Source organism: Nicotiana tabacum, chromosome 9 (assembly GCF_000715075.1).
Source record: "Nicotiana tabacum cultivar K326 chromosome 9, ASM71507v2, whole genome shotgun sequence".
Classification (NCBI taxonomy): domain Eukaryota; kingdom Viridiplantae; phylum Streptophyta; class Magnoliopsida; order Solanales; family Solanaceae; genus Nicotiana; species Nicotiana tabacum.
In genome coordinates this window covers 99,336,379-99,363,073 of record NC_134088.1, presented here as the reverse complement: position 1 = coordinate 99,363,073, position 26,695 = coordinate 99,336,379, and the positions used below count along the sequence as shown (strand labels likewise).

The window sequence follows — 26,695 nt, the reverse complement described above, 5'->3', positions numbered from 1 at the left end:
CACCTTCCACCAACATAGGTGACGAGTGACTCTGTCCATTAATAACATGTTTGGCTAAACTTATAAAATCAGCTAATTTTGAAAAAAACTTTTTTCAAAAGTGTTTTTAAGAAAAATACTTTTGGCGAGAAGCAATTTGTGTTTGACTAATTAATTTGAAAAGTACTTTTGAGCAACAATTAATATTTGGAAAAATTCTTAAAAATTGTTTCTAAATATATTTTTAAAAGTGCTTTTCAAAAAAGTATGTTTGGAAATAAGCTATTTTTTTCTGCTTTTGCTCAAAATTACTCCCTCATGTCCACAATAAATAATTTTTTGACCTTTTTTTTTAATATATGATTTTTTCAGATTTGAAGAATGAATTAATTATCTTTTCTCTACATTGCCCTTGGAGTAAATAGTGTTGGAGTATGTGTTAGGAATGTTTATGTGAAGAGATAGTAAAGATTAATATGGTCAATTTCATTACTAATTAATATTAAAATATAAATTTTTTATTCTGTGTGAAAACAGCCAAAAAGTCACTTATTGTGGACCGAATAAAGTATTTTTTTTCCTTTTAAAAGTTCGTTCAATCACATTAACTTTAGAAAAAGAACTTTTGGCCAAAAAGTATCTTGGTCAAACATACTATAAAAGTTGAACATATGGGAAGAAATAATCTCCTAGTGTATTTTTGCATACGCTGAGATTTGAACTTAAAACCACTTGGAGTCTATTTTTGACGACTTGGAAACATTGACGCGAAGGTAATTTCTTCTTATTTTCTTGTGCTTTTCTTCCTTTACTGTTTTCTTTGTAGGTCAAACAAGAAAGATATATGTTCTTGTCTAACAAGATGATCCACACATGAAGAAGGATGTTTTAGGGTGTGAAGGGATGAGTACTTATTTTGGCCCGAATATCGGAGAGATTACTCTCAAGATGACTCGACTATCGGAGAGATTACTCTCATTGTGGCTTAACTATCGGAGAGTTTACTCTCAAAATGACCCGAATATCGGAAAGATAATTCTCAATGTGACTCGACTATCAGAGAGATTACTCTCAAAATGACCTGAATATATCATCATTCAATGAATTGTACTACTTCTGCCAATTATTCACATTAACCAATAGAAGCTCCCACATTTGGGTGTTTCCTAATTCAAGAACTCATTGAATATGTTCATCTCTATTTATTCTTGGTTAGGTCATGGAGTTTCTCGAAGCTATAAACTGTTACCTATATATATATTGTTTTGTGTCAGGTATCTGCCCATAGAGATTATATTATTAGACGTATTGTGTACCTGTGGCGGCTTATATACGGGGCACGTAAGCTAATGATCTTTTCGTCAAATTAGGTATTTTATGTACATATTTTCTCTGCTAGCACCCATGCTTCAAAGAGGCTAAATAGTGCACTTAGTTGGATGCTGAGTTATTTACTTAAAGGAGTAAGTATCAATTCTCACTTAATACTTTCTTTTTACTCCTTCTTTAGTGATGTACCATCTTATAAAAATTCTAGATCAACCTCTGATCCTGTCCACTGATTTTACTAATAGTGTTATCTTTTTTCGTTAACTTTTTACTTATATACAACGGTAATATAATTTTTATATTGTCAGATTATTTTTATCTATTTGTAATAAATAATTTATCTTATTTTTAAAATTACGAAATCACCTTTTATGGATAATTACTTGTATATATTTTTTGAGTGACCTTATAATGTATTTTTTTTCTTTTTCACTGTATTTATTTATATATGTTGATCTTATGAAACTCTTTGCACCTTTTCTCTTTTCAACGATTTGCCCGATAGCATAAGCACTACTTTTTTCTAAAAGGTAATTTCCACTCCCACCTTCATTGGTTTATGATTTGCCTCCTTATGTGTGCATCAGTTTTGATTTGTGCTTTCTCCTAGAATAATCATAAAGTATTTGATCTGTGAAGATAGAAGTGATATTATTTAAAGGCACTATAACAAATATTGGATGATAGCCGTAAGAAAACTGGACTTACATTATTAAATATTTTATTTATATTTAAATATTCGGGTTTGATAATAGTCATAAACGTGAGCCCAATTATAAATGTGATAATTAGTTATTGGGCCGTGCACTTTATGTGCCTGGTGGATCGGATCTAGTACGACGGTGAGTGTAGGCTCAACCCAATGAGGCCCGTAATGGGAGGGCTCTTCAAGATTTTATTAATTACAGCTAGGTTCTCTCTCTAGCCCTTATATAAACACATAGTCAGAGTTCTTTCATAAAATTTATTGTGTGTGATAGATGTCTCATTGACGCCGTCATATTGGAGAAAGGGTAATAGAGAGGAAGACCTAGTTCTTCGTCAATCTACGATATGGTTCAAACAGGTACGCAACCGTTCTTGCAAATTTTGTGAAACTAGGGTTTTAAAAACAAAACGAATTGAGTTTCAATTTTGATCCATTAAATTGTTGTTTTGATTAGATTAAAAGGTTCTATTAAGTTCCTTAGATGTTTCTACACTGGTTTATAACGTTTAATTGATTCTTTACGTGGTAAAGAGTGAATTTTTAAAGTTAGGGTTTACTATTTTAGAAGCCTTCAAATCCAAATTTAAAACTACAATTTTTGATAGATTTCTTGAGTTTTGAAGATATTAAATCATACAAATATATTTAGAAATACTTTTAGCATGATTTTCGTGGATTAAATCGAATCAAAACTAAGGAATATAAAAGATTTGAAAACGGGTCAAAATACTCACATTTATGCAATTTTACCCATTTGAGTTGGAGAAGACAAATCCAGCTGTCTTAGCAAATCCCACTCTAGGCAAGATGAGAGTAAGGGCGCGTGGGGCCCTTCCACAGCTCCAATTTAGCTGAAATGTTTACCGTAGATTTAATATATTATTCATGATTTGCTGATACGTTTTCATAATTTTTGGAGTTTGGGAAGTATTTGTCTTAAATTCATTACTTATGAGACTTTAAAAAAATTCAGTAAATAATTCTGGCCGCAAAAATTCTGAAATTTTACTGAAATTTATTGATCATTATTCTGAAGATATTAGTATTCTTCACTCTCCTTGTATATCATTAGATTAATTATTCTCTTATTTTTGAGTATATTAAGCTCACTTTATATTGCAATAAAAGAGAATATAATTTCACAAAATTGAATTGTTGTTCAATGTAGCAACTCAGTATGGCATACCCAATTTTTACATAAAAGCAATAATATTTTACACATATAATCCTATTAATTTATAAAATTATCAGCCTAATTTTAGGAATTAAATTTTTTGTTCATGGAGTATTTGGAATTGAGACTTGATTGAGAAAATATTTCTCTCAAAGGAGATTATTTTTAAAGTCATTATGTCTCGTGGGAGATGTGTGACTTGAAAAGTTTGTCTACTTAAAGGGGATAAATTGTTTTTTTTTTAAAAAAATCATTGTATCTCATTATATATTTTGAACTTCATGAAGTGGTGTGCTGTTGTATGTTTTTTTCTCTGCTCAAAGGAGAGTAAATAATCATACAATTAATTTCACAATTTTTGGTGGATTATATACTAATGTGTGTAGTGCCATAACTAATAAAATTTGTATTTCTTACATTATTGTTACAATCTCCTTTACAAAGAACAATAATGTTGCTGAAATTGAAATTCTGATTGGGTCAAATTATAAGAAGTGAAAACGTACTGTGGAGTTTGCTTTTGAATTGGTTGAAATGGATATGGCTATCCTAAAGGATGCACCGCAGTGTTTTAAAAAGGTGTAGGCATAAGGCGTGGCGTTTTACATATGTCTTAGCGGGGTGTAAGCCTCGAGGCGCGGGGCGTAAGCCCCATAGGTATTTAATTTTTAAAATTTTATAAAATAATATAATGACAGTTAATATTTATAAACAGGTAAAATTGCATAAAAATTGAAGAAAATTATATATATGTGTGCTCCATTCCCACAAAAAACTAATCAAACAATCTATTATACGTCACTTACAAGTACAAGTAATTTGAATCTAAAAGAATAAAGTTTTCTATATGGAGGAACAATAAAGATATTAACCTGCAATTTGAACTTTGGATTTGCTGCTATGAAGAAAAATATAGTTCTCTTTGTATTTGTAAAAAAAATTAAATATTTATTGCTTTTGGGAGATATTTGCAGACTAGCGGACAAGATAAAAGATTGAAAAAATCATGAATTAGAGCTTAAATCAATAAAAATGGTCTTTACTTTTAAATTTAATACTTTATAGTTTCTTTTTAAACCTTTTGAGTAATTACCAAACTGACTTTTGAGAATTTGGGTATTATATGAAGGACTAATTCAACAAATTTTGTTTTAATTTTAAAAAGTCTCTAGGGCTTACTCCTTACTAAAAAGATCCGCCCCGAATGCCACACCCGGGTGTACGCCCCAAATTGCGGGGCATACGCCTCTTGAGACTTTCGCTCCACACCATCGCGCCGGGGTATTTTTGGTACGCCTCGCCCCAGAAACGTCTTTTAAAACAGAGGCACCGCCAAAACCAACTGAGAAAAGGAGTAAGAAAGAGATAAACCTATCTGCTAAATGGGAAAGATGTTATATGTTGTGCTTAAAGGCCTTGAAAAGGTCAATTGCTGAGCATTTATTGGGGTCTCTACCGAAAACAGACAGTGCCAGAGAATATTTCAAAGCTGTAGGTGAGCGTTTTCAAGTTTCTGATAATGCTGAAGCCTCAAGGTTGATGGGTGAGCTATGGAACTTAAAGTATGACGAAACAATTAGAGTTCGCCAATTTATGTTGAGCATGGTTTCTATCCAAAGTAAGGTGAAGAACTTAGATGTGACCCTTCCGGATAGTTTCATCATTCATGAAGCTCTGTTATAGCTTCCATCCCAATTTAGTCAGATGATGACTGCTTATAATACTAGCAGTCAGCCATGGACTGCTAATGAGTTAATAACTAAATGTGATGCTGAGGAATCAAAAGTGAAAAGAGAAAAAGTAGAGTCTACTATTGAAAAGGTAGAATCTGCTAACATGGTTACTCAAGCTAAATCTTCCGCTCATAAATTTAAAGGGAAGAAAAAGTGGCAAGCTTCGAAAAAGACTTAGAGTTTCAATAGAAATGGTAAAAGTGCAAATCAATGGCAATGACAATAAGAATCAAAGAGGTACTGATATGAAATGTCATTTTTGTGATAAGAAGGGTCACAAGATCGTAAACTGCTTCAAGTTTAAGGCTTTTAAAGAGAAGCAAAAGGGTGATCAAGGTGAGTATGCTTATATTTATATAGAAGCTAATTTTGTTGATGCAACAAAAGATACTTGATGGTTAGATAGTGGTGCTACTATTCATATAAGCACTATTTTGTAGGAGGTAAGAAGTCAGAGGAAGCCAAGTCCAAAGGAAGAAAATGTTAGAGTCGATGGTAGCACTCTTCTTGATGTTGTTGCTATTGGGACGATCCATTTGGAGTTAGATACTGATTTTCAGCTTATTTTAGATAATGTGTTTTGTGTTTCAAATTTTGGACGAAATTTAATTTCGATTCAGTTATTAGACAAAAATGGTTATCTTGTTACTTTTAGGAATAATAAAGCTTAAATTTTTTATGACTCTAAATGTGTTGGGGTTTGTCCTTTAGTTGTTGATTTGTACAAATTAACTTTGGCTCTTAACTCCCCATTTCATGTTGAGACGACGAATGCTAATTGATCTTTGACTAGTGAGAAGTGTCGAACACTTTGGCATAGACAATTGTGTCACATTTCGAAAGAACGAATTGATAGACTGGTGAAGACAGATATTTTCTCTCCCCTTAATAATGATGATTCAGAAATATGTGTTGAATGTATTCGTGGTAACTTGACCAACATAAAAAAGAAGGGTTCCACTTGAAGACAAGATCTCTTAGAAATTATTCATATTGATATAAGTGGACCATATTCTACCACTTTGTGCGGCAACAAGTACTTCATCACCTTTATTGATGATTATTCCCGCTATTGCTACATTTATGTAATTAAAGAAAAATCTCATTCTCTTGATGTTTTTAAAAATTTTCGGGCTGAAGTTGAGAAGAAATTAGAAAAAGCTATCAAGGTTGTGAGGTCTGATCGTGGTGGGTAGTATTATGGAAGATACATAGAAACTGATCAACACCTGGGACCAATTTCTGAATATCTTCAAGACAATGAAATCATTGGCCAAGTAACCATGTCTGTAGACCCTGAGCAAAATGGTGTGACAGAAAGGCGTAATCGTACATTGATGGAAATGAAAAGAAGCACGATGAGTCAGACTAATATGCCAGAATTCCTTTGGGTGAAGCTATTAAGGAAACTACTTATATCCTGAATCGAGTTCCGAGTAAAGTTGTCCCCAAGACTCCTTTTGAGTTATGGACTGGCAGGAAACCAAGTTTGAATCATTTTCGAGTTTGGGGATGTCCTGCAGAAGTTAAGATATTTGGTCCGCTGCAAAATAAAACTGATTCTAGGATTGTTCGGTGTTATTTCATGGGATACACTGATCATTCAAAAGGTTACAAGTTTTATTGTCCTTCTCGTGGCACAAGAATTGTTGAATCACGGACATCTAAATTTTTGGAGACTGATTTTGCTGATTGGAGTAACTGCCAGTCTAATGAGCCTAAGGGGAGCAATTAACATGATATTGACCCTATGGTTATAGAAGATGAGAATATTCAAGCTAATGAATCATTTTCTGAAGCACAAGATAATTCGCTTCGTAGATCACAAAGAGAGAGAAGATTAGCTATTGCTACTGATTATCAAGTATATTTGGGTGAGGCTGATTATGATATTGGCCAAAGTGAAGATCCTGTGACATATAATCAAGCTATTAATAGTTCTGAATCAGAAAAATGGCCTAATACTATGAAAGATGAGATAAAGTCCATGTATGACAATGATGTCTGGGATATTGTTGAGTTACCGAGTGGGAACAAACCAATAAGTTGCAAATGGAGTTTACAAGATCAAGAAAGATAGTCATGGAAATATTGATCAATTTAAGGCTCATTTGGTTGCAAAGGGTTTTACTCAGAAAGAGGGAACTGATTATAATTAGACTTTTTCTCTTGTATCCACTAAAGATAGTTTCAGAATTATCATGGCATTGGTGGCTCATTTTAACCTCGAGCTACACCAGATGGATGTTAAGACATTGTTTCTAAATGTAGAGTTGTCTGAGAAAATTTATATGAAACAACCTGAAGGTTTCATCGAAAGTTGAAAGGAACACCAAGTGTGTAAGTTGAAGAAGTCTATATATAGCCTGAAGCAAGCTTCTCGCCAATGGTATTTGAAATTTGACAGTGTTGTGACACCATTTAGTTTTGTAGAGAACAAGTTTGATGAATGCATCTATTTGAAGATTAGTGGGAGCAGATTCATTTTTCTTGTCCTCTATGTTGATGATATTCTACTGGTTAGCAATGATCATGGATTACTTTTTGAAACCAAACAATTCATGTCAATACACTTTGAGATAAAAGATCTTGGAGATGCTTCTTTTACTTTGGGCATCAAGATTCTCCGTGATATATCTCGTAATATTCTTGAGTTGTCTCAGAGATCCTATGTGGATCATATTCTTTCCAGATTTAATATGCAATCTTTCAAGCCTGGGGATATGATGTCGCCCAAACTCACACCACTAATTGGGATTGTGAGGCGGTCGATGCAATTATAAATACCCAACGCGAGTTAGGGTCGATTCCACAGAGAGCTTTATGTTGGATTAGGTATATACCTAGTCTAAGTATATGACGTGCCCAAGATTGCACTTTCACATATTCAGTTGTTTCTTTTTTACTTCTAATTTTTATGCTAATGCTTGTAATTGTAAAGCTAAGGGACAATATTTTTGGTATTGTTATTTTTCAGGTTATAAAATATCTAGGGTTGTAACTTCCGCCTAGTTGGTTACCTACCGGATTGAAAGCTTTAGGGTATGTTTGGTTGGATGGGATGCAATATAGCAATTACACACGATTACTCACTCTATACCTCTCGATAGTTTGTGTGATTTTGCCCAATTTGGCTTTCTCAAGTCCAAATGGGTATCTCACGAAACAAGTGATAGATGCTCAAGTCGGGTCTTACTATCTCTAGGTTCGACCCTTTAATTGGGGCTATCAATTTCTCGAGTTTACCCCAATTTCTTGTTAACCAAGTTTTCCTAGACTTAGTCTCTCTTTCTCAAGTAGAGACTTAGTCAATTAGGCATGAATCAATGTTTGCAACCATCAATTCTTAAATTCAAGAAAGAACTAGGCTAAATATCATATACTCAATCATAAAAATGCCCTAAATCAATCACCCATTAGATACCTATACTAGGGTTGGGTGACAATCCTAGTTAATGGTTTAGCTACTCATAGAAAATAAAGAAATTAAATAAGAAACTAAGATAAAACTCATAATAGATGATTAAGGGAAGAAAATCTAATGTTCAAATGATAAACTATTACAAAGTTACCCAAAACAATAAAGAAAAATGACTATCTATTCTCAGGTGTTCAAACTTAACCTAAAAATGATAAAAAGATCTATTTATACCAAGCTAAAATTATCGGACAAAATTGCCCCTGCGGAGGTTATGCGGTCGTACAATTCTGTGTGCGGTCTGCACTTTGAAGCTGACTTGACAGGGTGGTCTTCTGCGGCCGCATAAATCTGGGGTGCGACTGCACTTCCTCTGATTGTGCGGACTGCACATTTCTGAGTGCAGTCGCACTCTTGATCTTGGGTTGGACATGGGAAATTTCTGCGGACCGCACATTTATGAGTGCGACCGCACTTTTGCATTCTGCGGCCGCACAATAATAGTGCGGTCCGCACATATTCAGGTCCCCAAAACACATCTCTCTGAATCTTGTCTTCCGCGAAAGCACAATAATTGCGTGGTTCGCACCTTGTGAAGGAATTCTGACAGTGGCTCTTCAGAGTCTGCGGCCGCACACAGTACTTTGGTCCTTTTCGCCTTGTTTTGGTTCTTGTCCAATTTTTACTCCTTCTTAGTTGATTTTTATTTCTTTGACTCGTTTCCCAATATTCCTGCAAGAAAGCACATTTCATTAGTTCTCGGGAATACTTTTAAGCATTTTTGAGCTAAAACGTAAGTAAAAGAGAGAAAATAAGCAGTCAAAATCCCTACTTATCAACTCCCCCAAACTTAAGCTTTTGCTTGTCCTCAAGCAATTAAGGCAATTCCCACCTCCACTAGAAAATGACTATTTCAGCCGGCCTAAGTTGAATCAAATACATATCAATTGGAACCAATAATTACCCACATATTTATAAATCATTAACAAGCCTATGATTTGAATGTTAAAGCACAAATAGCTCTAATGTGACACTTGAGCATCAAGAGTTGACTTAATTCTCCAAGGAAGTTCGCACTTTCATATAGGTCATTGTGGATCCCAAACTACTCCTCCTATACTCTTCTGAAGCTCATCTCACTTAAGAATATTACACTCAATGTAATGAATCGAGAAAGGTTCACTCATCACTTTCAAAAGAATGTCACAACCCGGCTCTAAGTACCATATGCTTTCCCCTCATATAGATCACCACTAATGTAAGTTTACTCGGCTTGAAATCACGTAGGGCTTTTTCGGCATGTAATGAAGGCTTTTGGACTAAGGTAGGAAATGTTAGAGTAGAACAGGTTCATCTTTCCTTAAGCACTCCATTTTCTCTTTGTGGCTCATGCTTTGCCGAATCTTTGAGTCATTTTCTTTTTTCTTAGGGGAACTAGAGAGACTTGACATCACTCTTTCTTGGTCATGCTATTCATATTCTCCTTCTTTGTTTTCTCCATGCTTTGCACTTTTGCTTTCTTTTGAATCTTTTCAACCCTTTCACATTATTCACTTTCTTTTTGTGTTTTTTCTTTTGTTCTTCCTTTCTTTTTCTTTGCCTTTCCTCTTCTTCATTTTTTTTCTCCTTTTGTGCCTTGATACCATCTTTAAACTCCTCGTCTCTCCCCCCCCCCCAAACTTATGTTTTCGCCATTTGTTTCTCATGAGTGCTAAAGAAAGCTTGGGTGCCAAGAGAGGGTCACTATAAAACGGGTAAAGACTTATAACGTAGTTATCGAATAAAAAAGGCTTTAGGCTTAAAAGGGTTGACTAAGGATGATATCATTGGTGGGCCATTGAAGGTTTCAAAACGAGTCAAGGAGAGCCTACAATCACTTCTCAAGCCAAGCTAACTTAGAATTTTGCCTAGAAACACATTTGGGGCAAGTTCTAGACCATTCGCACGGGTACTTGGACTTGTAACAAATTACCTCATTTCTCACACAACCGAATTGTTAAAGAGAATAGAGTCGAGGGCCCACAACAACCGCATTCAGGATTGAAAATCGCTAATGATTCAACTAAACCACCCGATGATTGCCTAAGTCAACACATGTGTCACAAGGTCACTAACTAGAGCCATTTCTTTCCAAAAACTTATTTTTAACCATAAGAGTGTAGTTAAGTGTGTTGATACCAAGTGAAGCATGTTTGACCCTTATTTATTCAGTACTACTATTGTTTCTACCTAAACATCAAGAACAGACTCGATCATTTAAGAAGGTTATCACGCCATCTATCGTTGGGAAGAGCCACCCAGTTCACACAAAACCCACATTTAGAAAGAACCGTGGCATAAAGAAAACCAAAGGCTTATTGTTCACTTAAACGTAAAAAGAAGCTAACAAATAAAAAAGGAGCTAACAAATCAAAAAGAAGCTATTAAAGTAACTAAGAAGCTATACTATTAAGAAAACAAAATGAAGAAGTTATGAAATAAACTACTGAAAGTAAGGCAAATGAATATACAGACCGAGAGAAATAGAATATATACAAGAGGGATGAATATATACATAATGAGGGAGAAAATAAAGATGAAAGAAAAAGAGTATTAAAGTTATTACAGGCCAATGTCATCAAATGTCATCAAATCAAACCAAAATAGACCACCCCCTTGAATAAGAACAAGCATTGTCCTCAATGCTTAGCAAAATCAAAATAAGGGAGGGTAGAGAGTAGAGAAAACTCCCTATGTGGTCTCAGGGTGACTGTCAGCATCACCACACTCGGGCTCCTCCAACTGTATCTCATCATCATCTGGCTAGGAACAATAGGGTTGGCGAGCATCTGAAGCATCTCTTCAGCAGTGTGGGCAGCATGATCTAGCTCGTCACACTGGCCATCTGGTGCCTTTGCTGATGGTGTTGTTGGGTCTACTGGTACTGATGGATCTGTCTCCAACAGTAGGTCAAATGGAAAATCACTCGCGGCTGCGATCTTCGTTACCTCCTTCCTCAATCTCTCTACTGATTTCTTTGAAGCCTGGGATTTCATCATCTTCTTTGCCTGCTTGCCCAACTTCTCAATAGCTCCCCCATGAGCCACCAGTGTATCCATAATGGTCTTCTGGTTCTCCAGAATCTTCTTCAATGTTTCCTCCACTGACGGAGGGACCTGTGGTGCTGCTGCGGTAGAAGACTGTGCTGCAACAGTGCTGGATATGTCAGACAACTTAGAAGTGGTTGTCTGCATCCAATTGTTGAGACTCGCCAATGTCTGGTAGACAGGCAGCGCAATGAGTGGATAAGTGGATGAAGCTGGCACTGGTACTGAGACTGATGGTCTAGAAGATGGAGGTGGTGGCATGTCAGTTGTCCCTGTGGAAAGCCTGGCTGCCATGGGAGGTATGGGAGTTGTAGATGGCTCAACAACAGACTTTGTACCCACCACCGTTGGCTCATCAGACTGACCAACGATGGTAGTGGCCTTACCCTTGAACTTTGGGTTGTCCTCACCCTGCAGGTGGTACCATGAAAAGGGTTTTTTGGCCCTCACTTTCGTATCAAATGTCCTTGGCTCCACCTTTGCATCGTTGAAATATTCTGTGAGGGTGTTGGTATATGGGTAGGAGCTTTCACCTTTTCAGACATCTATTGTCATGTTGGCCAACATGATGGCACCCACATTGATTGGGTACCCGGCCATAATCGAAGCCAATAAAACTGCTCGGGGAAGAGGAAGATTGTTCTCATTTCTGTTGGGGTCGTTACGGCTGCACACAAAGGTCTGCCACCCTTTTGCTTCAAAATTTGGGGTGTCCCGGAGGATAGGAACCTCTGCTGTGATCCATGGTGGTGGTGGTCCTGGTGCTGCCAACATCTCTTCTAGCAAGGGCGAGCTGCATCACCCATATCATGCTTCTCCAAGTATTGGATTGCCTCTACCTCTTCGAGTCCCAGGTAAGTGTTCAGAGTGATGGGTCGAATCTGACTTTCAAATTTCTCACTTTGGTCACTTTGGTACCCTTTTTGATGTGTGCCACATTGGTATAAAACTCCCGTACCAAGTGCTCATTTGCATCAATGAACTTTGGGTGAACCCCATCCACCCCTTTCGCTCCCGGAACTGTCGAAGGACATTTGGATTATATTTATCCAAATTCTTCATTAAGAACTATCGTTCAAGTGTGAGCGATCTTTGGGGCCACCACTCTCTGAACCTTGTGAAGGTTGTCAAACTCACAAATCGATCCTCCCGTGCTTCCTTCTTCTTCGACCTCTCTAGGCCGCCCACTCGAGTGTCACATCCTCTACCATCATCATCATCATCTATTGCTATTGGTGCCGGAGGAGTAGGTGTAGAGAAGGGCTCTGAACCCTGGATAACGGCATCAGAACCCTCAGAAGAACTTGTTGTAATGGAGGGTTCATCGCGGAATTGATATCTCCCAGTGGGTTGTGGTGGTTGGGACTGGGCCTCAGGTTGTACCTCCTTTGACTGACCCTCGGAGGCTTCCCTAGACGGGGCATCCGCTCCCTTTGGATGTATCGTCTCTATCTCGTGAACGAACCATTGGCTATAATACAAGGCACATAAGTCAGTTGGAGTTCAAAACATGTTAAACACTTGCGGTACAATTGCAGGACAACATGTTACAGAAGAGACAGTGCAGACCACACAATTTTGAGTGTGGCAGCAGACTGTCATGTGCGGACTGCACAATTTTAAAGTGCGGTACCCTGAAGTGCGAACCGCATAGTTTTGAGTGCGTCCGCACATGCTGAAGTGTGGACCACATAATTTTGAGTGCGTCCGCACAATTCCAAGTTGAGACATTGGTTCTCTGAAGTTCCAATGTGCGGACGCACACGTTTTTCTGCGGCAGCACAATTTTTAGTGCGGTCCACACTTTTCAAGCACATGTTTGCCCTAATCGACAAATCTGCGGACCACAAAATTTTATGTGCGGCCGCACAATTTGAAAACATATGGCAGTGACTTTAGGTTTCTTGCAATATTTTCACAAATTAGACATGGTATTTGAAAATAAACATGATCAATGGTCTACCCAGTCCCCAATGAACATACATGAAATTACCCACATGGTTTTAAGCACATATGAAGAACATTTGACATTCTTAGGCCTAAAAATAACTAAACTAATCAAGAACAAAAATTAAGAAAAATGGAAAAAGTGTAACATGGATTGAACATACCAGTGATGAAGGAATGCAAGTGAGAATCTAGATTTGATGAATTGATTATGAAGTGTGAACTATTTTGTGATGCACAGTGTTTGCTTAGGGCTCAAGAGTTCAGAGTGTGTAAAGTGTGAATAGTGTTCAAAAGCCTTTTTATAGTTTGACCAAGTCGGTCACCAAGTGAGCTGAGTGCGGCCGCACAATTTTGAGTGTGGTCCGCATTCTTTACCTGGACTTGTGCTGAGATTCTGTGGTCCTCACAAAAGTGAGTGCGGACGTAGAAATTTGTGCGGTCTACACATTTTTGTGTGCGGCCGCAGATTGGCCTATTCTCTGCAACTCAAAACTTCAGAGAGTTCACATATTTGGGTCTCCAGTTGTGCGGCCGCAGAGTCTTCTCTGCGGTTTCAATAATAATTGTGCGGTCCTCACAATAAATGTGCGGTCCGTACTTTTTCAACACTTGGCCAATTTTTCAATCACAGTACCTGCAATGCACGCTCATTCCTGCAAATCACTTCAAAACCAGTTAGCTCAATACAAAACCTATCTAAAAAGGAAGAAAATAAAAAATAAAAAGAAACATGGGTTGCCTCCCAAGAAGCGCCTGATTTAACGTCGCGGCACGACGCAGGTTACCATCAATCACTTGAAATGGATTAATGCCACAACGTGGACATCATCAACTTTGCCAAGGTAATGTTTCACCTGGTCACCATTGACTCTAAACACTTCATCATTATTGTTCTTCAAGTCTAGTGCACCAAAGGGTGTTACATGCACAACCTCAAATTGAGCACTCCACTTGGACTTCAACTTTCCCGGAAATATCCACAACCGAGAATTGAACAATAACACATGTTCACCTTCTTTGAACTCCTTGTTCCGGATGTACTTGTCATGGAGGCACTTCATCTTGTCCTTGTATAAGGACGAACTTGAATATGCATGATACCGGAATTCATCAAGCTCACTTAATTGTGCCACCCTTAAGTTGGCAGCGACATCCCATTCACGATTAAGCTTCTTCAATGCGCACCAAGCCTTATGCTCAAGTTCCACCGGTAGGTGACAAGCTTTCCCGAACACTAACCGATACAGAGACATACCAATCGGTGTTTTGTAAGCCGTCCTATAATCCCAAAGAGCATTATCAATTTTCTTCGACCAATCCGTCCGGATGGCATTCACAGTCTTTGACAAAATTCTCTTGATCTCCCGGTTGAAGACTTCGACTTGCCCACTTGCTTGAGGATGATAGGGAGTTGACACTTTGTGAGTGACACCATACTTTGTGAGAAAGGTATCAAAAGCTTTGTTACAAAAGTGTGATCCCCCATCACTAATAATGGCCCTTGGAGTTCCAAATATCGTGAAGATGTTCTTTTTCAAAAATGCCACCACACTTCGAGCTTCATTGTTGGGTAAAGCCACGACTTCAACCCACTTGACACATAATCCACAACTACCAATATGTAAGTGTTCCCACAAGAGCTCACGAACGGACCCATGAAATCAATGCCCCACACATCAAAAATATCAATCTCCAAGATGGTGGTGATGGGCATCTCATTTTTCTTAGAAATCCCACCGGCCCTTTGATATTCATCACAATGCTTGACAAGATCGCTAGCATCCTTGTAAAGAGTAAGGCCAATAAAATTCACAGCTCAACACTTCTGTTTCCGTTCTAGCTCCACCATGGTGATCACCATATAGTGAAGAGTGGCAAGCCTCAAGAATTTTCATTTGTTCCTCCTCCGTTATACATCGTCGAATCACACCATCGGTACAAATCCGGAAGAGATACTGCTCATCCCAATAATAGTCAAGGCAATCCCGTTTGAGTTTCTTCCTTTGGTTTGAAGAGAACTCATTCGGTACAATACCACTCACAGGATAATTGGCTAAATCGGTGAACCATGGCATCCCATTCATTGAAATGGCTAGAAGCTGCTCGTCGGGGAAGGAATCATTTATCTCAAGGCCGTCATGTGGCCTCCCTTCCTCCTCCAAACGAGATAAGTGGTCCGCCACTTGGTTTTCACTACCCTTGCGGTCTTAAATCTCTAGATGAAACTCTTGTAATAGAAGCACACACCGCATTAACCTTTCCTTTGAATCTTTTTTGCTCATTAAGTACCGAAGAGCTGCATGATCGGTGTGGACAATCACCTTTGTACCCATCAAGTACGGGCAAAACTTCTCCATAGCAAAGACAAAAACAAAGAGCTCTTTTTCGGTCACTGTGTAATTGACTTGGGCATCATTCATGGTCTTACTATCATAGTAGACCGGATGGAAAATTTCGTTGATACGTTGCCCCAAAACTGCTCCGACCTCCACATCACTTGCATCACACATGAGCTCGAAAGGCAAGCTCCAATTCGGTGCGGTGATAATAAGAGTAGTAGTCAACTTGAACTTGAGCAATTCGAATGCCTTCATACAATCCTCGTTGAAATGAAACTTGGCATCCTTTTCCAAAAGTTTACACAAGGGTTTACCACCTTAGAAAAGTCCTTAATGAATCGGCGATAGAACCCCGCATGACCCAAGAAGCTACTCACTCCCTTCACGGATGTAGGGGGAGGGAGTTTGGAGATCACCTCAATTTTGGCCTTGTCGACCTCAATACCATGCTTTGAAATTTTGTGGCTGAGGACTATGCCTTCCTCGACCATGAAGTGACATTTCTCCCAGTTCAAAACCAAGTTTGTTTCCTCACATCTTGCCAAAACCTTGTCCAAGTTGTCCAAGCACTCATCAAAAGAATTCCCCACCACGGAAAAGTCATCCATGAAGACCTCAAGAAAATCCTCCACCAAGTCACTGAAGATGGCCATCATACACCGTTGAAAAGCGCTAGTGCATTGGATAACCCAAATGGCATCCGTGAGAATGCGAAAGTACCATAGGGACAAGTGAAAGTAGTTTTCTCTTGGTCCTCAAGAGCAATAAAAATTTGATTGTAGCCGGAATATCCATCAAGGAAACAATAAAAAGCTCGCCCGGCCAACTTATCAAGCATTTGATCAAGAAATGGAAGCGAAAAATGATCTTTCCGAGTGACTTTGTTGAGCTTCCTATAGTCCATGCAAACTCTCCACCCGGTGACCGTTCTTGTGGAGATCAACTTGTTCTTGTCATTTGTTACACAGTCATGCCCCCTTTATTTGGGACACATTGCACCAGAAAGATCCACGAGCTATCGAAAATGGGGTAAACAACCCCGACATCCAAGCATTTTATGATCTCCTTCTTCACTACCTCTTGCATTGCTTCATTTAATCTTCTTTGATGTTCAATGGAAGGTTTGACATCCTCCTCCAAAATAATTTTGTGCATGCAAAAGGAGAGGCTTATACCCCGATAACCGCCAGTGTCCATCCTATAGCTTTCTCTTTTTTTGAAGCACCGCCAAAGTAGAATCTACCTGCACGTTAGTCAAGCAAGAGGAAAGAATAACACGTAAAGTAGAACATGGGCCAAGAAACTCATACCTGAGATGTGAAGGCAATGGTTTTAACTCCAAAGTGGGAGGCTCCTTGATTAAGGGCTTTGTTGGAAGAGTCTTCTGGTTCTCAAGATCTAAGGACAATTTTCGGGGTTCATAAGTATACGACCCCATTCCTTGTAATGCATTTACACATTCCACAAAGCCTTCCTTCTCATAATCATCATGATTATTCAATACGGCCTCCAAAGTATCATCAACATTCATCATGGCATCATCATCAACAATCACCTCGGTCACTAAGTCTACAAACGAACAAACTTCATTGCTATTCGGTTGCCTTATAGATTTGCATACATGGAAAACCACATTTTCATCGCCCACCCGAAAGGTGAGCTCACCGACTTCCACATCAATAAGAGCCTTCCCCATAGCAAGGAAAGGTCTACCTAAAATAATAGGCACCTCATAGTCCACCTCGCAATCAAGAATCACAAAGTCTGCCGAAAGGATGAACTTATCAACATGAACAAACACATTATCAATAATACCCAATGGTCTCTTCATAGTACGATCCACCATTTGTAACCTCATAGATGTGGGTCTTGGTTGCCCAATTTCCAAAGTTTTGAACACCAAGTAGGGCATCAAGTTGATACTCGCCCATAGATCGCATAGAGCTTTGGAAAAATCGGCGCTCCCAATAGTGCAAGGGATTGTGAAAGCGGCGGGAGCTTCCAATTTCGGAGCCATTGAGTGCACAATAGCACTCACTTGATGTGTCATCTTGATAGTCTCACAATTCATTGATCTTTTCTTTGTCACCAAATCTTTCATGAACTTTGCATAACCGGGTATTTGTTCTAACGCCTCAACCAATGACACATTAATGGATAAGCTTTTCATCATGTCAATAAACTTCTTGAATTGGTTCTCACTATTTTGTTTGGCGAGCCTTTGAGGGTATGGAGAAGGAGGCTTTGGCATTGGTGCCTTGACCTTTGGCACTACCAGTTCCGGTATGTCAATCACGTGTTCCCTAGATGAGTTCACTTCTTCTTGGGTCTCCTCCACACTTTCATCAATATCAATTCTCACCTTTTCATTAACTTGAACCACATTGCTTGGAATCTCATCTTCTTTGATTTGAGGTGGTTGCATCTCCACCTCTCCCAATATCATCTTGCACAAATTGTTTCACACAATTTTGCACTTGTTGACCCTTTGGCCTTCGCTTGTTCACCATCATATTGACACCTTCCATTGCATTTACTTGCTTAGGACCTTGAACCTGTTGAAGTTGAGCTTTGGCCAATTGATTCATTGTAATGGTCAACTCGGCAATTGCTTTCCCATGATCATGCAATTCTTTGTGTAGGTGAATCATATTTGGATCACCTTAAGGAAGATTTGCTCTACTTTGCCATGCTGATGAAGTATCTACCATTTCATCTAAGATTTCACAAGCTTCGGCATATGGTGTTGTCATGCAATTTCCACCAGCAAGTTGGTTGACCACACATTGATTGGTAGTATTGATCCCCCTGTAGAAGGTTTGTTGAATCATAGCCTCAGTCATGTCATTATTCGGGCACTCTTTCACCATAGTGTGGTACCTCTCCCATATCTCGTGCAAAGGCTCATTGGATTCTTGTTTGAATACTAGAATCTCGTTTCTAAGAGTATCCATATGCCCGGAAGAAAAGAACTTGGCAATGAATTTTTCCGCCAATTCATCCCATGTATGGATAGAATGGTTTGACAATCTTTCTAACCAGTCCAAGGCTTTCCCCCATAGAGAGAAGGGAAATAGCCTCAACCTTAGAGCATCCTCGGAGACGTTGGTCTGTTTACTCCCCCAGCAAGTATCCACAAATCCTTTCAAATGTTTGTACGCATTTTGATTCGGAGCCCCAGTGAAGAATCCCCGTTGCTCAAGCAATGTGAGCATAGCATTTTTGATTTGAAAGTTGCCCTCCCTAATGCGGGGCAGAACTATGGCACTTGCGTACCCTTCATTCGGGAACACCCGGTGTGGAGCCGCTCTTGGTGGATTTGGGAGTGGAACAAGAATGTTGTCTTGAGGCAGTCGACCTCGTCTATTTGCTTGAGGCTCATCCTCAACTGGGTCATCTTCCACGTCCACATCCCCCAAAGGCATGTTCCCGAGAGGATCATTGTTGAGAGCCATTTTTGTACCTACAATCGATTCACAAAAAAGTTAGTAACCCGGAAGGAAAAGAGGACAAATCACACACAAAACCAAATATATAGCTAAATCCGTTTTTAGCTCCCCGGCAACGGCGCCAAAAATTGATGTCGCCCAAACTCACACCACTAATTGGGATTGTGAGATGGTCGATGCAATTATAAATACCCAACGCGAGTCAGGATCGATTCCACAGAGAGCTTTATGTTGGATTAGGTATATACCTAGTCTAAGTATATGACGTGCTCAAGATTGCACTTTCACATATTCGGTTATTTATTTTCTACTTCTAATTTTTATGCTAATGCTTGTAATTGTAAAGCTAAGGGACAGTGTTTTTGGTATTGTTATTTTTCAGGTTATAAAAGATCTAGGGTTATAACTTTCGCCTAGTTGGTTACCTACCGGATTGAGAGATTTAGGGCATGTTTGGTTGGTCGGGATACAATATAGCAATCACACGTGATTACTCACTCTATACCTCTCGATAGTTTGAGTGATTTTACCCAATTTGGCTTTCTCAAGTCCAAATGGGTATCTCATGATACAAGTAATAGATGGTCAATTCGGGTCTTACTATCTCTAGATTCGACCCTTTAATTGGGGCTATCAATTTCTAGAGTTCACCTTAATTTCTTGTTAGCCAAGTTTTTCTAGACTTAATCTCTCTTTCTGAAGTAGAGACTTAGTCAATTAGGCATAAGTCAATGTTTGCAACCATAAATTCTTAAATTCAAGAAAGAACTAGGCTAAATATCATATACCCAATCATAAAAATGCCCTAAATCAATCACCCATTAGATACCCATACTAAGGTTGGGTCACAACCCTAGCTAAGGCTTTAGCTACTCATAGGAAATGAAGAAATTAAAGAAGAAACTAAGATAAAACTCATAATAGATGATTAAGGAAAGAAAATCTAATGTTAAGATGATAAACTATTACAAAGTTACTCAAAATAGTAAAGAAAAACGGCTATCTATTCTGAGGTTCAAACTTAACCTAAAAATGACAAAAAGATCTATTTATACCCATCTAAAATTATCGTACAAAATTACCCCAGCGGAGGTTATGCGGTCCACACTTTGAAGCTGACTTGACAGGGTGGTCTTCTGCGGCCGCATAAATCTGGGTTGCGGCCGTACTTCCTCTGATTGTGCGGACCGCACATTTCTGAGTGCGGTCGCACTCTTGATCTTGGATTGGATATGAAAAATTTCTGCGGACCACACATTTATGAGTACGACCGCACTTTTGCATTCTGCGGCCGCACAATAATAGTGCAGTCCGCACATCTCCAGGTCCCCAAAACATATCTCTCTGAATCTTGTCTTCTGCGGCCGCACAATAATTGTGCGGTCCTCACTTTGTGAAGAAATTCTGACAGTGGCTTTTCAGAGTCTGCGGCCGCACACAGTATTGTATGGTCCCTTTTGCCTTGTTTTGGTTCTTGTCTAATTTTTACTCCTTCTTAGTTGATTTTCATTTCTTTGGCTCGTTTCCTAATATTCTTGCAAGAAAGCATATTTCATTAGTTCTCGGGAATACCTTTAAGCATTTTTGAGCTAAAATATAAGTAAAAGAGAGCAAATAAGCAGTCAAAATCCCTACTTATCAGGATATACCAGTGGTCAAAGGGGACAAATTGAGTAAGAAGCAATGTCCTAAAAATGATATTGAAAGGGAAGCCATAAAAAATATTCCTTATGCTAGTGCAGTTGGCACAGTTTGATGTATGCACGTATTTGCACTAGACCTAATATAGCTTTTGTTGTAAACGTCCTTGGCAGATACTTGTCTGATCCTGGTCATGATTATTGGGTTGCAGCCAAGAAGGTCATGAGATATCTTCAGAAGACCAAAGACTATATATTAATCTACAAAAGAGTTGATAGTCTTGAAATAATTGGTTTTTCAGATGTTGGCTTTGGCGGGTGCATAGATGATTATAAGTCCATATCTGATTATGTTTTCACTCTTGCTGGTGGTGCCATTTCTTGGAAGAGCGTTAAACAGACGTTAGTTACACCATCGACAATGTATGCTGAGTTTGTGGCTTGTTATAGTGCATCCGCTCAAGCTGTTTGGCTCGGGAATTTTATTTCAGAACTCATAATTGTTGACTCAATTCAAAGACCCATTATAATCTATTGTGATAACAGTGCAACTGTGTTCTTTTCTAAGAATAATAAGCTGCGTAGTGGCACCAAAAACATGCAAATCAAATTTTTGACAGTGAGAGAGTTGGTAAAGCAAGGAGATATTATTATTCAGAATATTCGTACAGATGAAATGCTAGCTGATCCACTAGCTAAAGGTCTCAGGCCCATTGATTTTAAAAGTCATGTTATAAATATGGGTGTTGTAGAGTCTTTTGATTCTTTAGTTTAGTGAGAGTTTTAATACTCTGTGGTTGTGAACATTTATTATATGGAATAAATTACGCATTTAATTTTATATATATCATTTTATGATGATCATCATTTCTATTTACATTATTTGTAAGTCACATCATGGTATCTTGAGGTGAAAATAGGTTCGCCCAAGAGTTTTCAGATGTGCAGTTATATGCAACTTTAGTTGCTATATATATTGGATGCATTTCGGTAATACGGTATTTTGAGATGAAAAGTGGTTCGTCCAAGATGGCATATATGATGCAATTCAGTAATACGGTATCTTGAGGTAAAAATTGGTTTTCCCAAGATGTGCATATGTTATATGTCTTTATGACATATAAAGGACCGATAAGATAATAGTGCATGAGTACATACTATTCCTTACTACACTACTAGACCATGATCTTGTTTACTTAATTGAGATTGTTGTGATTATGGAAAATCATATGTTGACAATAATACATAGATCGCCAAAGTCCGATATTCAAGGTTGAGTTAATATAGGTCGATTACAGTTTATGGACTTGTTTTAAAATTAAATAAAATTGCGGCCACAAATGTTTTTCTTTCGTCATCCCGGAATTTTCTTTGGTTGCTTTTGTTTTGTTTTAAATAAAACTTTTGTTAATGTAGCCCAAAGTGGGAGAATGTAAGAAAAATGGACTTATATTATTATTTATTTTATTTATATTTAAATATCGGGGTTTGATAATAGTCCATAAACGTGAGCCCAAGTGTGATAATTGATTATTGGGCGTGCACTTTATGTGCTAGATGAGTCTAGTACGGCGGTTGGTGTAGGCTCAACCCGACGAGGTACTTAATGGGAGGGCCCGTCATGATTTCATTAATTATAGCTAGGTCCCCTTTCTAGTCCTTATATAAACACATAGTCAGAGTTATTTCATAACATCTGTTGTGTGTGGTAATTATCCCATTGACGCCGCCATATTGGAGAAAGGGTAATAGAGAGGAATACCTAGTCCTTCGTCAATCTGCGATATGGCTCAAACAGGTACGCAACCATTCTTGCTAATCTTGATTTATTTTGTGTCTTAATATCATATTTGATCTTGGGTTTATTATGTCAATATTCACACAATAGCAACATATTGTATCCCTCTATTTGTCAGCTCTTAATTTCCATCAAATTCATACTCAAAAATGACATGTGATTTCTCAAACCTTCAAGAAATTCCACACCTCATATGAAATTCGTCAAAATCATTTTAGTTAGGGGTATTTTTGTTTTCGCCATAAAGTTTTGAGAAACTGTTATAAAACAATTTCTTGAAAAGACTGTGGAATTAAGATACTATAAAGAGAAAATAGAGCGATAAGCAATCTGTTATTGACATAAGAGTATAATCAGAGCTCGCGAATCCAAAATTTAATTTTGAGTGATTGAATCTTAAGGTTCTTATAACCGAATCTATTACAATAACAACAACAACAACAACAAATTCAATGTAGTCCCACAAGTAAAGTATAGGGAGGATAGTGTGTACGTAAATCTTACCCCTATCTTGAAGATAGAGAAACTATTTTCGATATACCCTCTACTCACGAATTCTAAATTCATAATTTGTTGAAGTTTTAATAATTTTTTGCTTGGAGCGCCTTTAGCATAATTTTTTACTTGGATATCTTCCCTCTCAGGTCTCTCTCTCATCCCAAAACCATTATCGTCCATGTCAGTTTATTAAGTTCTCATCTCTCTTTTCTACCAAAAGAAAATACTAAATCTCAAGGAGTAAATTGAATAATAATAAATTTATCTAAAAAAATTGTTGGCAGTCCTAGACATGTTTATTATCCTAATGTGATAAAACAAATCAAGATATTTATACGATTATTATCTTTAGATCTTAATATTCAGCCCTAGAGATTATAGATAAATCAAAGCTAAATGAATGTAGGTGTACTTTTCAAATGAAAGTTTTACCCGCAAAAAGGTACAGTTCAATTTGTAAATGTATAGACACATGGATTAAGTTGATTTGACTAGTAAAATAGCAAAGAAAAAAGAAAAAAATAAAGATAAAAGAAAGAATAAGTATGCATTTTAGATTGATCCACGGCAACCAAGAGTAAGTGAAAATTTTGGATAACAATCTTATAAATCTTAAGTAAATGAGAGAAAGAATAATAGCTTTGTGATTTTGGTATTTCGTGTCCTTACAAATGAGTGCTAATGTTGTTATTTATAGTTAAATCAAAGGAGACAAGATCCCCAAAATTACGCCCTTTTAAAGATAAATAAAAATCTATGTTGATGGTTGCATAACGTTAGGAGTAAATGCTGTGATTTTTTGTAACAACTGTTCCTTTAATGCTGCTCTTTCCTTCCGGTACTTACTTTCAAATTCTCTTCCCCGATCTTTATGTCCTCGCAATCAACTCAATACCGTTCATATGACTATATCCGACATTAACTATTTGCTGACTCATCTCTACCCTATCATCACTGCTAGGGGAGTCAATGTTTCGGTTCGACCGATTATTTCATAAAATTCGTATTGTATCATTTTTCGGTTACTTCATTTTGTATAACCAAAATTATACTTTTTGAAACCGTCTCAATCATCTCGATTTCTCTTCGGTATCGATGCGGTTCGGTTAGTTTTTTGGTATTTTTTAAAAAACGCCATGCAAGAATCACTAGTCGAAGTTAAAATGCGATAAATGTGTACTTGCATATGACTTTGAAAAACTCTCTAGACATTTTTACTATTTTAAAAGTGATAATTAAAGGAACATGAAAGATGTCTAGAATACTCACTATCGTATGGTAGCGTAAAACAAATTAAGTAAAGATAAGAGAAATATAAATCATATGAGTAGAAAGATACTAATCAATTTGGGATGCAAAAATAGAGCTTGTTAGAAAATTAATATCCAACAAGAGAAATCTAAATCTTATGAGAGGAAAGATATCAAATACCCCGTGGCTTGCTACTGAAGATCACTGGAATACCTAGTGACTTGCTACTCAAGATATTAGAGCTAATTTAGTTTTGATATGAGTAGTAGAATAGGTATGGAAGTTGGGACTTTGGATATTAATTATTTGGTCACTTGTAACCATTTCTATAATCCCAAGACCTAGGGAAAAAAATTTAATGCTTTATTAGTTTTAAACTTAGTATATAAAATATATTTGTATTTTTTAGTTTATTTTTATAAAGTTAACGAACCTACTCTATTATTCGGTATGGTTATAAATTTATATAAAAATTTACGATTTTATTTAAAAAAACCTAATAATTTGTTCGGCACGATTTAGTACGGTCGATTTAGTCCATTTGCCACATATCTCCTCGAGAGACAACTATCTATAAACTACAAATCTTACCCAATACAAAAAGATCTACATCAGTAGATTCAGTACAACATTCTCCCTCGATATTATCATTTTTCTTATTCTTTTTTGTTCTTTCTTCTACCTTTTTTTTTTTTTTTTTTTTTTTTTGCATCATCCTTTCCACCATTGAAACTAGACACTATCAAAGGCGGATTTAGTCTTAAACTTATGGGTTCTTGTAAACCCAATAGTTTTTCGCCAAACCTTAAAATTGTTTTAAGAAATTCATCAAATATCTATAAATATTTAATTATAAATGCAATTATTATTGTATAGATAATTAGAGACTGTCATAGAAACCCATAAAATTCAAATTTTAAATCCGCCTCTTCCTACAACACAATGCATTCATTTTTTTCTCCCTCTTCTTATATAGTGATGCTCTCCACGTGTTTGTTTATTTGCTCAATTTGGTTCTTTGTTTATTTGTAATATCTGGGTTTTTTCTAGTTTTGTTTGATGCGTTTGTTTTAGATCTTTGAAAAGGAAACTTTATATGTTTGTGGGTGTCCTTAATTTATATGGATAATGTAAGAATATTGCTATAAGTTTAATTTTTTAGTTGGAAATGGCTCTAGTTGAATTTTGTTCATCATTGAGCGGGATGAATTAAATAGAGAATCGACATTAACAAATCTTTTCTTTAAGTGGAATCAAAGTTGAATGATAATATCATAATGATGTGCATAACTAACTAACTGTAGTGGTAGAGGTGAATGTGGTGGTGGTCGGAGGCGGTGTGAGCAGTGAGTGTTTAATAGGTATAAGCCTTATTTGATGTATCAAAGTAAAAATTATATGGCAAAATACAAAACTGGCCGTCTGGTCAAAATTAATTGTATTCGCTAACCAAATATTTTATAAAATATGTATAGTATATGCATAATACATATATATATATATATATATATATATATATATATAATATATTTTTTTGATTATTATTTTTGGGACCGGCTAAAAATATACATTTCTCAAAATTATAGCCAAGTTAATAGGGTTCTCTATGTATTAGGCTTATTAAAATACAAGTGACAATTTCACTTTTGGGCTCAAATAAACAATTTTAGAAATAATAATAATAATAATTTGCAAAGTATGACCTTTTTTTGGCCATTCTTTAAATTTTATCTCCTTATGAAATAGTTTACGACTACAATACCCTGCTGTAAAAATAGCACGGGCTAGCCAGTTTTCGGACTGGTAATTCAAAAATAGCCACCGTTTGCAAAGTTATTGAAAAATAGCCATTATTTTGCTGCAACACGGACCGGTCCAGCATAATATACTGGAGATTGGAGCACCTGTGTATGAACTTCCAGCATATTATGCTGGACTGGTATATTATACTGGAACTCCAGTATATTATGCTGGAATATTTTTCGAATTCTGAATAGTGTTTTCGTTCAGATTTATCTTTACATGAAAAGTGACTAAATTTTGATTACTTTTGAAAATGTTGCTATTTTTCAATTACTACTTATAAATCTGGCTATTTTTGAATTTCTCCCCACCCTGCTTGCATATTTAAATCTAACCCAAGGCCGGAGACAAGCAAAGTTGGCCGGAAATGACGCTGGATGGACTTTTTTTTAAATATTGTTTATATTTTGATCCCATTAAGAAAAGTTTTGAAAAAATAATTTCGTGTTAAAATTTTAAGTATGCTGGTCAGAATTTTAAAGCACCAAAATCCTGACAATCAACAAAATTTTCAGCCAATGCAAAAAATTATGTTGATC

At 37.0% G+C, this 26,695-nt stretch overlaps 1 long non-coding RNA gene across 1 annotated transcript; it reads left to right on the top strand.

The window, feature by feature from the left end:
• The first annotated feature begins 1,778 nt into the window (after window positions 1–1,778).
• LOC142164265 (uncharacterized) lies at window positions 1,779–21,630 on the top strand. Its single transcript, XR_012694984.1, has 3 exons — window positions 1,779–1,838; window positions 2,289–2,374; window positions 20,981–21,630. It is a non-coding gene; the product is annotated as an uncharacterized LOC142164265 (long non-coding RNA).
• The last annotated feature ends 5,065 nt before the right edge of the window (window positions 21,631–26,695 follow it).